Below are 11,319 nucleotides of genomic sequence, written 5' to 3' on the forward strand. Positions count from 1 at the left end.
CGATACGCTCAGACAGCCTCCCCTGCCAGCACTTCCCACGGGGGGGGGGTGCCGGCACGGGAGGTTATCTAAGCGTTTTACCTCTGCCCACCCCCGACTTACCGGAGCAGACTCCCGGGTGTCTTGCGGGGCCGGCGGGAGACATTTACGCAATACGCAAATGCAACTTCCGGTAACGGTACCGGAAGTTGCATACGCGTATTGCGTAGATGTCCCTCGCCGGCCCTGAAGACACCCGGGAGTCTGCTCCGGTAAGTCGAGGAGGGGGGGCAGAGGAGGACAGCGGCAGCGTATCGCGGGGAGGGAGGACAGCGGCAGCGGATCTCGGGGAGGGAGGGCAGCGGATCTCGGGGAGGGAGGGCAGCGGATCTCGGGGAGGGAGGGCAGCGGATCTCGGGGAGGGAGGGCAGCGGATCTCGTGGAGGGAGGGCAGCGGATCTCGTGGAGGGAGGGCAGCGGATCGCGGGGAGGGAGGGCAGCGGCAGCGTATCGCGGGGAGGGAGGACAGCGGCAGCATATCTCGGGGGGGAGGACAGCGGCAGCGTATCTCGGGGAGGGAGGACAGCGGCAGCGTATCTCGGGGGGGGGAGGACAGAGTGGCAGCATGTTTTTTTTGGTGCTTTTTTAAAGAAAAAAAACTTTTTCTTTAAAAAAGCACCAAACTTTTAGGGTGCGGCCTATATACGGGGGCGGCCTATATCCGAGCCAATACGGTATATCTTGTATTACCAGGCAGGAACTAGAAGAAAAAGTCAAAAACCCAATGGAGCAGTATGTCAATCAGATGTAAAGTGAATAATATAACAATTGCACTCACATGGAGTTTTGCACACCAGAACATGTGCAAACAAGCTTGTTCATCTCCCAGTGGTTTCCTGTTTGTATTCTTCTTTTTGTAGGTTCCAATATTGTGCCAGTGGATAAATAATGTAATTAAAACGTATTTATTCCGGGACTAGCCCAACTTCCATAAATAAATAAAGTTATATCTATTTAAAATTGTAGATAAAAACAATAAAAGTACATGTGAAGATCCTCAACGCGTTTCGCCACCAAGGCTTCCTCAGGAGATATTCGTAGTCAGTAGTTTTCTTCTTGGTGTTCCTCCTTTTATGCAGTTCCGTCCCTTTATCATACTTCCGTATGCGTCATTACGTAATCAACGTTGTATGTGTAATTGCGTGGAGGTAAGGGAAGTTCTAATGTCTCTGATGGACAGCATCCACCAGGGGGAGCGTCTCGCCATGGAGACGCATATCGTCCGAAAACGGCATCTGCTATAGTCTTCGTTATGGACATCATAGTAAGTAATGTACAGCTCGGAAATAAAAAAGAAACGAGTGAGAAATGCCGTAGCTACGATCATATTCTCCAACATCACTATATATGGAAACAAATAAGGGCGGACAAAAAAGAGACTTGGCCTAGATATTGAACCTTGCAGTGACATATTCACCCAGTGGAGTGGTGCAATATAATCAAAGAAAAACGAGTGGATCAAAAAATGGAAATAGAAGGATGTCTTCCTCAGAATACAGAGAGACATGTACATAAGTGCCTTCTAACGGATAATTCTGTACATGTGTATATCCCAGCTATATATATAGAGAGAGGTATTTAGATAAGGGATGCCTTATCTAGATTTTATAGATATATACATATGTATGTATTAACTGTCTGCATCTGCATTTCTATATATGCCTATATGACAGTCTATATTTTGTGTTCCAAGTGTACATCCAAGTTGCATGTATATATTTAAATTAAAAATAATATATATATATATATATATATACCCTATTTGCTCGATTATAAGACAAGGTTTTTTTCAGAGCAAATGCTCTGAAAAATACCCCTCGTCTTATAATCGGGTCGTCTTATAATCAGACCTCAAAGTCTGACTATGAGACGACTAAGATCCAGATCCCCCGCAGCTGCAGGGGATCTGGATCCTCCTGTCTCAACCCCCCCGCCCCACTTACCGGTACTTCAGAGTCCCCGGTGTGCAGCTGTCATGTAGCTGGGGCAGCGTGTAGACTCACGCTGCAGCCGGAAGGAGGCGTGGCTAGCAGCGGGGGTTGTCTGCGTGCATCGCGCAGACATTCCCCGGCTGTCAAAGATCAGAGTTCCCCGCACCGGGGCATAAGGCATTTCTGGAGGCAGGGTGCTCTGTGAAATGCCTTTTAACCCCTTTAATGCCACTCTGCCTCCTGAAATGCCTTAAACCTCCCTATATGCCACTCTTCCCCATAATATGCCCTTTAACCCTCTAAGTGCCAGAGTGGTATATAGGGTTAAAAGGCATATCATGGGGCACAGTGGCATTTAGAGGGTTAAAAGGCATATCATGGGGCACAGTGGCATATAGGGGTATAAGGCATTTCTGGGGCAGATGTGCATAACTGGGGGGCAGGTTGGAAAATAGAAGGAAATAAAACCAAAATATTTTTCTCAATCATAGCTTTTATAAAAAAAATAGTTTAAATGAATTAACATTTACTGGTAAAACTTTTTTCCTATAGGGTCGTCTTATATTCAGGCTTTTTCTTTTTTTCCTAAATTAATATTAAGATTTGGGGGGTCGTCTTATAATCAGGGTCGTCTTATAATCGCGCACATACGGTATATATCTCAATTTATATCTGTATATGTTTGAATAAACAGTCCACATCTATGTGTATGCCTATATTCAAATAAAGGATAAAATATCCATATCTGTGTTTAAACCTCCTTTCTGGTGCGTTTTTAATTTAAAAATCCACTCTGTTTCTTTTTTAGAAATATTTTCTATAGAATTCCCACCTCTCCAATTTGGTGGTGTTACATCAATCCCCATGATCTTAAAAGTTTCTATTGAAAGTTTTGGGCACGAATTACAATGTCTTGGTACACTGTGTTTTAAATTTGTGTTTTTAATGTTGCCTAGATGTTCTAAAATCCTCTCTTTTAGAGGTCTTATAGTCCTGCCCACATATTGTAGTCCGCACCCACATTGTAGTAGATATCCCACATATTTAGTGTTGCAGTTTATACATTTTTTAATTTCATATATTTTCCCTGTTTTTGTACATGAACAATTAATTGTTTTTTTTGGTAAGTGTTTACACATCTTGCATCTCCCGCATTGGGAAAAAGCACATCGGTTTGATGCCTAAAAAAGAAGAATTCATATTCTGTTCTTGTTTTATTCTTGGGAGGACGCTTGGGGAAAAAATATTTTTTAATGTGTCTGTTCTCTTATATATAATTTGTGGGTTTTCCAGTAGTATTGGACCCAGAATGGCATAATTTTTTAAAATGTGCCAGTGTTATTGCATAATCCTCCTAATCTGATGTGCTTTAGTGTTGTATTTTGATATGAAGGAGTAACTGAAGTCTTCTGAGATGAGGAGTCTGACCACTTTAATCACACTCACAGATACAGATATCCTTCTACACATAGATATAATTCTCTTCACTCACTCCCCCCACTCAGATGGAGAATAAGGAGAGAGAAAGAGAAGTTTTTTTTAGACAGAGGGCCATCCTGAAGGGGTGGCACAAACAGGAAAGTCACACTACCACGCAGGGAAATATTAGAACTAAGGAACAGATTCATTCCATTATATCACAGCCCAGGAAAGAAAAGAAAATTAAAAGATCCAGAAGAAAGAGAGGAGGAAAGAAGGGGAAATCACATATAGAAAGAAAACCGGAGGGGGGTGTGGCTGGCCTGGCGAGGAAGATGGCCGCATAATCCTGTAGCTCCTCGCCACCCGCTCTCTAAACTCGGCGAAAGCACCTTTTACACCCGCGATGGGCAGAACCAGGAGGGTACCTGCAGACCCGGCGACTCCAGGACCCAGTGCCAGACCTCAACCTCTGTCATTGAGGGAGTACTTCCATACTCCAGCTCTCTTACAGTCCCAGGCCGCTGAACCCAACATGGCGCCGCCCCCCACGGGCCTCCAGAGTCCGGAGGATGATCCTCCCCATCAGTGCCCGGACGGTTCTCCGGACCCTACCTCCAAGGACTGGCGGCGCATCTTCTCTTCCCTCCCCACGATGGATGACTTCAGCCTCCTTGTCTCGGAGGTGAAGCACACGGTCCGAACGAAAGTTACGGCCTTGCGCACTGACATGGCGCGCCTGGACACGAGGCTCACGGCTACCGAAACCAGGACGCGGGAAGTGGATCACCGGCTTACTCACCTTTATCGCTTTTACTCCGCTAAACTGGCCGATTTATTCTACCGTCTGGAATATCTCGACAACCGCGGCCGCAGATCAAACATCCGGGTGCGGGGTTTGCCTGAAGGTGAAAATTCTCAACATCGTCCATAGGGCTAAGAGGGAGCCACGCCAGATAATGCTCCTGTCCACTGATGCTGAAAAAGCATTCGACAGGGTGGACTGGTCCTTCTTGCGAGCTACCCTGGAACACCAAGGCCTGGGCCCCTCTATGTTGACATGGATTGATGCTTTATATTCAACACCCACTGCCCGTGTCCGAGTTAATGGCGTCTTATCGCGACCAGTGACGATAAGGAACGGCACCAGACAGGGTTGCCCCCTATCGCCGATTCTATTTGTGTCAGGCTGGTAGGAGCGAGGAGAGGAACCCAGTACGCAGGCTACCTTCCAGAAGATGAGGGAAGGTTTAGTGGACAAGGCAAAATCAGAGACGATCCGAGGATCAGGGCGGGAGAAAGCAGCGAAGTCCGTAAGACGAGCCAAAATTCGGGGTCGGAGAGATCAGGATAAGCGAAGTACAAAGCCAAGGGTCAAAACCAGAAATCACAATATTGGGAGTGCAAACTAAATAGCTCTGTCAGGGAAAATAACTGAGCACTGAATGAAACTCAGTGCCGGTTTATAAATCCTCCACTAGATGTCGCCCCTCCTCCTTGCGTGGTGCCGTTGACGTGCATTCCCCAGGCTGGTTCCAGGAAGATGGAGGTTGCGGCGTGGGAGACAGTACTTCCTGACTTTCGGAAACACCTTCAAGCTGCAACTGAGGGACTCTAGGGGACGAGTGCTCCGCGCTTTGTGGGGCCCCAGAGCTGGCTGCGGCGTGGAACAGCACCCTTTAATTTCCGCTAGCCTGGCCCAGCTCTTTACGTCGCCATCCCCCATGCTTTCCCTTTGGTGGAATCCAGACTTTGCACCGGGACGGGATCGGAGATGCCTGCAGTTTCTTGGCGCCCCTCTCTCGGTCCGCTTACATGCACTCCTTGGGGAATGGGGGGTCCTGCCTTTAGCAGCCCTCCACACTTCTCCTCTACCCTCCTGGCGGGACCGCTTCACGTACCACCAGATAACCCATTATGTTGCCACTCTCCCCAACCAGCCATCTCCTTGCTTTACGCTATGTTACTGACAACTTCTTCCGACTCCAGACCCCCCTTCTGTTCGACTTGGTAATCTTCTTGTGCGACGCAACTCTCAGACGCGGACTGGACTTTACCCTCACGCATAAGAGCTTTAGGGCGACTAAATATCAGGAGACGAATTACAAGATCCTTTCCCTGTGGTACCGTACACCTCAGAGACTTCATACTATCCAAACGTTTCGGATCTTTGCTGGAGGTGTGGCGGTGACGTAGGCACCATGCTCCCCATTTGGTAGGACTGCCCGGTGATCCAGGTGTTCTGGAAAGAGATTTATCGTGTACTGTTGGAGCTCACTGATGCCCTTCCGAGCGTTGTCAATGATCCTGCACCATACCACACTGTCTATTTCGCAGTACAAGCGGTCAGTTGTTAGACACCTGCTTGACGCTGTCAGACACCTCATACCCTTATGTTGGAGAGACGTTGCAGGCGTGGATTTCTAGAGTTGAGGAAATCCGCGTGATTGAGGACCTCTCCGCCTCCACCATTAAACTCAGGGAAGCCTATACGGCTACCTGGTATTATTGGCGCTCTTACGTGAGTGGACTCAGCCCTTAATTATCTCGCTCCCCTTATATCCGGGCTGGTGGAGACCACCAGACCCTCTACTTGCCCTCTCGAGGTTTGTGGATTGCCATTGATTGTCCTGCTATGTTATTCTGTGCCTGTGAACTCCTCATCGTCCATTGTATGGCTACTGTACACTACGACTATTTGCGGATATTGTTTTCCATGTTTTGTACATGCGTATTGATGAAGGTGATATCCTTCCCCCTCCCCCTCCCCTCTTTCCTTCTGTATCCCGCTCCCCCCCACTATAAAACAAAACCAAATAAACATTTGATTTTGAAAAAAAAAGAAAGAAAACCGGAGGACTTGGGGATAATTAATATATCTGGGATAGACTTACAACCAAATGAGATCCAACTATTAGGACGAGGATTAAAATTTGCCCCAGCAAAAGAGCCAAATCAATTTGATTTATTTATAGATACAAAAATCTTTAAGAAAATTAACAGTGAAAAAAACAAAAAAAAAGGAGAACCAGTATTCACCACACAAAACGATCCAATTCAAAATGAATTTTTACATACACAGTTAAGATCCAAATCTACAAAGTGAAAAACGCGAACACATTGAAGTGTTCACAGACCTTAAATTACAATTTAAAAAGAAAACATGTAATTTAAGTAAATTGGAACAAAATTCAATCAAGGACCTTAAAAATATGATGTAGTAGTAAAACCAGCAGACAAGGGAGGAGCTACAGTTATTTTAAGTTGTGCGTATTATTTAAAAGAAGCCCTAAGGATCTTAGGTGATACTGAGACATACAAAATTCTAAAAAGAATTTAGTACCATACTATATAATAAATTACAGGAGGGCATGATTCAAGGTATACTAACACAACGAGAACATAAGTATTTAAAGGAAGAACATCCAAAAACCCCGGTATTTTACTTTCTACCCAAAATACATAAAAACAGAATAGAACCTCCAGGTAGACCGATTATTAGCGGGATAGGATCTTTAACATGTAACACATCAGAATATGTGGATTTCTTTCTACAAAAATATGTCCCAAAGATTCCATCCTTTATTAAAGATACCACACATTTATTTAACATTTTAGATACTATAGAATGGTCAGAGGGGTGGATATGGGCAACGATGGATGTGTCCTCCCTCTACACAGTTATTAGACATGAACAAGGGCTTGATGCTATCAATCAGACACTTACACAAGATACGGAAATCACAGATCTACAAAAAATGTCATACTAGATTGTATAGAATTCATATTAAAATAAAATTATTTTTGGTTCGAAAACAAGTATTACTTACAATTATGTGGTACGGCTATGGGGACCAGGTTCACCCCGAGTTATGCGAATATTTTTGTAGCAAGATGGGAACAAGAATATATTTGGCAGAATAATCCCTATGGGGCGGACCTGGTCCTCTGGAAACGCTTTATAGATGATGTCCTTATTATATGGAAGGGTAGTTTAGCAAATCTCAATTAATTTATAGAGTGTATAAATAACAATCAATATATTTTGAATTTCACCTCTAATATACAGGAACAGGGGATACCATTTTTGGACCTAGAATTATTTACAGAAGGTAAAAAAATCTGTTCAAGGAATTATATAAAACCCACAGATGCTAATGGATATATATTAACTATACCAGTTGTCATCTTCCAGCCTGGTTAAACAATATCCCAAAAGTGCTTTTTCAAACACAAAAAAATACATTTATAGAAAATAAATACCCAATCAACTGTTAGAGGAGAGCCTAACAGAAGTGGAACAGATGAATAGGCATGTATTACTAAAAGGAAAACCAAATAATCATAAGGAAGAAAACAAAAAAGACTTCAGTTACTCCTTCTTAACAAAATACAATACTAAAGCACATCAGATTAAGAGGATTATGCAAAAACACTGTCACATTTTTAAAAAATGATGCCATTCTGGGTCCAATACAACCGGAAAAACCACAAATTATATATAAGAGAACAGCCACAGTAAAAAATATTTTTCCCCAAGTGTCCTCCCAAGAATAAAACAAGAACAGAATATGAATTCTTCTTTTTTAGGCATCAAACCGATGGGCTTTTTCCCATGCATGAGATGCAAGATGTGTAAACACTTACCAAAAAAAACAATTAATTTTTCATGTAAAAAAACAGGGAAAATATATGAATTTATAAACTGCAACACTAAATATGTGGTATATCTACTACAATGTGGAAGCGGAATACAATATGTGGGCAGGACTATAAGACCTCTAAAAGAGAGGATTTTAGAACATCTAGGCAACATTATAAACAAAAATTTAAAACACAGTGCACCAAGACATTGTAATTCATGCCCGAAATTTTCAATAGAAACTTTTAAGATCATGGGGATTGATGTAACACCACCAAATTGGAGAGGTGGGAATTCTGTAGAAAATATTTCTAAAAAAGAAAGAGTGGATTTTTAAATTAAAAACCTACCAGAAAGGAGGTTTAAACACAGATATGGATATATTATCCTTTATTTGAATATAGGCATACACATAGATGTGGACAGTTTATTCAAACATATACAGATATAAATTGAGATATATAATTATTTATAATTTTTTTAATTTAACCCCTTAAGGACCGGGCTCATTTTTCGTTTTGTACCCTGTGGGACCGAGGCTGTTTTGACACTTTTGTGGTGCTTGTGTTCAGCTGTAATTTTCTCCTCACCCATTTAGTGTACCCACATAAGTTATATATTGTTTTTTTTCAGGACAAGATGGGCTTTCTTCAGATACCATTGATTGTATCATCTTATTTACTATAAAAAAAATAAAAAAAAAACATGGTGAAAAATTTAAAAAAAACACATTTTATGACTTTTATTTGAAAAATCTTTTACTCACCTAAAAAAGCAAGTAAAAAAACTAGCTAAATAGATTCTACTACTTGTCCTGAGTTTAGAAATACCTAATGTTTTTATGTTTTTTTGCTGTTTTTTGTAAGTTATAGGGCAATAAGTACAAGCAGCGTTTTATGATTTCCAAATCTTTTTTAACAAATCTGGTCATTCTGCCTCCATCTCCTCTTTGGAATATCTTTGAAGCCGGTTAACTCAATTTAACCCCCTCAAACCATATATTTTTGAAAACTAGACACCCCAGGGTATTCCAAATGCTGTTATTTTAACTCTTTCCATGCACCAATTATAGAACTACACTTTGTCAAACTTTGTAATAGTAATTTTTTTTATTTTTTTTGTTCACACAAATTGTACTTTAGTTATAGATATACAGGTCCTGGTATATGTCACTGTCAAACAACCCCCCAATATGTGTTCAGGAACATCTCCTGAGTACAGCGATACCCCACATGCATGGGTTTGTCAGATTGTTTGGCTGGTAAAAGGCTACTTTGGGGGCATGCGTAATCCAGGTGGTCATTTGGTCATTCTGCCTCCATCTCCTCTTTGGAATATCTTTGAAGCGGGTTAACGCAATTTAACCCATTCAAACCATATATTTTTGAAAACTAGACACCCCAGGGTATTCCAAATGCTGTTATTTTAACCCTTTCCATGCACCAATTATAGAACTACACTTTGTCAAACTTTGTAATAGTAATTTTTTTTAATTTTTTTTCACACAAATTGTACTTTAGTTATAGATATACAGGTTCTGGTATGTGTCACTGTCAAAAAACAACCCAATATGTGTTCAGGAACATCTCCTGAGTGCAGTGATACCTGACATGCATGGGTTTGTCGGGTTGTTTGAGATTTAAAATGCCACATTTGGGAAGTGCGCTTTTTTTCTCCATTTTGGTCAGTCTGTACCTATGCCCTATCTTTGAGCTCGGCCATTTTTTTTATATATTAGACACCCCTTGGGTATTTGAAGTGCTTTTATTTTAACTCTTTGTTGAGATTTTTGCGAAATTTTAGCACTTGCTCAAAATAATAAACTTTATTTTTTTTATTTTATTTTATTTTTTTATATTTTTTACACATTTTGCTGGTACTGGATGGTTCATCTAGTGACATCACTGCATAATTATTTTTAAATGTTAGCACATTTTTTTTTTTCCATTTTTTTTTTTTTTTTTTAATATTTTACTAATCACATAGTGATTAGAAAGCTGGGTTCCATTGACTTGCTTGGTTGAATGCAGTACCCGTATTCAACCTGCAAGTGGACCCAGAGTTCTCTAGAGGGTCTGGAGACCGTCTAGCGAACTCTTTCATCTTTATTGTTTTTTTTCCCGGGCCGCCGCCATCTTGCTGATGGCGAAGAACACCGTTGATCGCCTCCTAAACGTTTTCAAAACGGGCGTCCGCCGCCATACAATGTATGGCGGCTGTTGACGCCCCGGGGAGGGGCAAGACATGGCCCCCGATGCCGATCTCGGCGTTACATCGAGGCATTACAGTAACGCCGTTTAAGCGAAGAAAGTGATCGTTGATCACTTTCTAAGCTTATTTAATTTTATGACGGTTCAGGACCGTCAAAGGTCATTTAGTAACCTTCTTGTCATGACGGTCCTGAACCGGCAAAGGTCGCGAAGGGGTTAAATATGAACATGCAACTTGGATGTTCACCTAGAACACAAAATATAGACTGTAATATAGGCATATATAGAAATGCAGATGCAGACAGTTAATACATACATATGTATATATCTATAAAATCTAGATAAGGCATCCCTTATCTAAATACCTCTCTCTATATATATAGCTGGGATATACACACATGTACAGAATTATCCGTTAGAAGGCACTTATGTACATGTCTCTCTGTATTCTGAGGAAGACATCCTTCTATTTCCATTTTTTGATCCACTCGTTTTTCTTTGATTATATTGCACCACTCCACTGGGTGAATATGTCACTGCAAGGTTCAATATCTAGGCCAAGTCTCTTTTTTGTCCGCCCTTATTTGTCTCCATATATAGTGATGTTGGAGAATATGATCGTAACTATGGCATTTCTCACTCGTTTTCTTTTTATTTCCGAGCTGTACATTACTTACCTTGAAGGACTATGATGTCCATAATGAAGACTATAACAGATGCCGTTTTCGGACGATATATGTCTCCATGGCGACACGCTCCCCCTGGTGGATGCTGTCCGTCAGAGATGTTAGAACTTCCCTTACCTCCACGCAATTATGCATACAACGTCGATTACCTACTGACTACGAATATCTCCTGAGGAAGCCTTGGTGGCGAAACGCGTTGAGGATCTTCACATGTACTTTTATTGTTTTTATCTATGATTTTAAATAGATATAACTTTATTTATTTATTTATGGAAGTTGGGCTAGTCCCGGAATAAATACATTTTAATTACATTATTTATCCACTGGCACTTTATTGGAACCTACAAAAAGAAGAATACAGACAGGAAACCACTGGGAGATGAACAAGCTTG

This window comes from Spea bombifrons, chromosome 7, assembly GCF_027358695.1.
Source record: "Spea bombifrons isolate aSpeBom1 chromosome 7, aSpeBom1.2.pri, whole genome shotgun sequence".
Lineage (NCBI taxonomy): Eukaryota > Metazoa > Chordata > Amphibia > Anura > Pelobatidae > Spea > Spea bombifrons.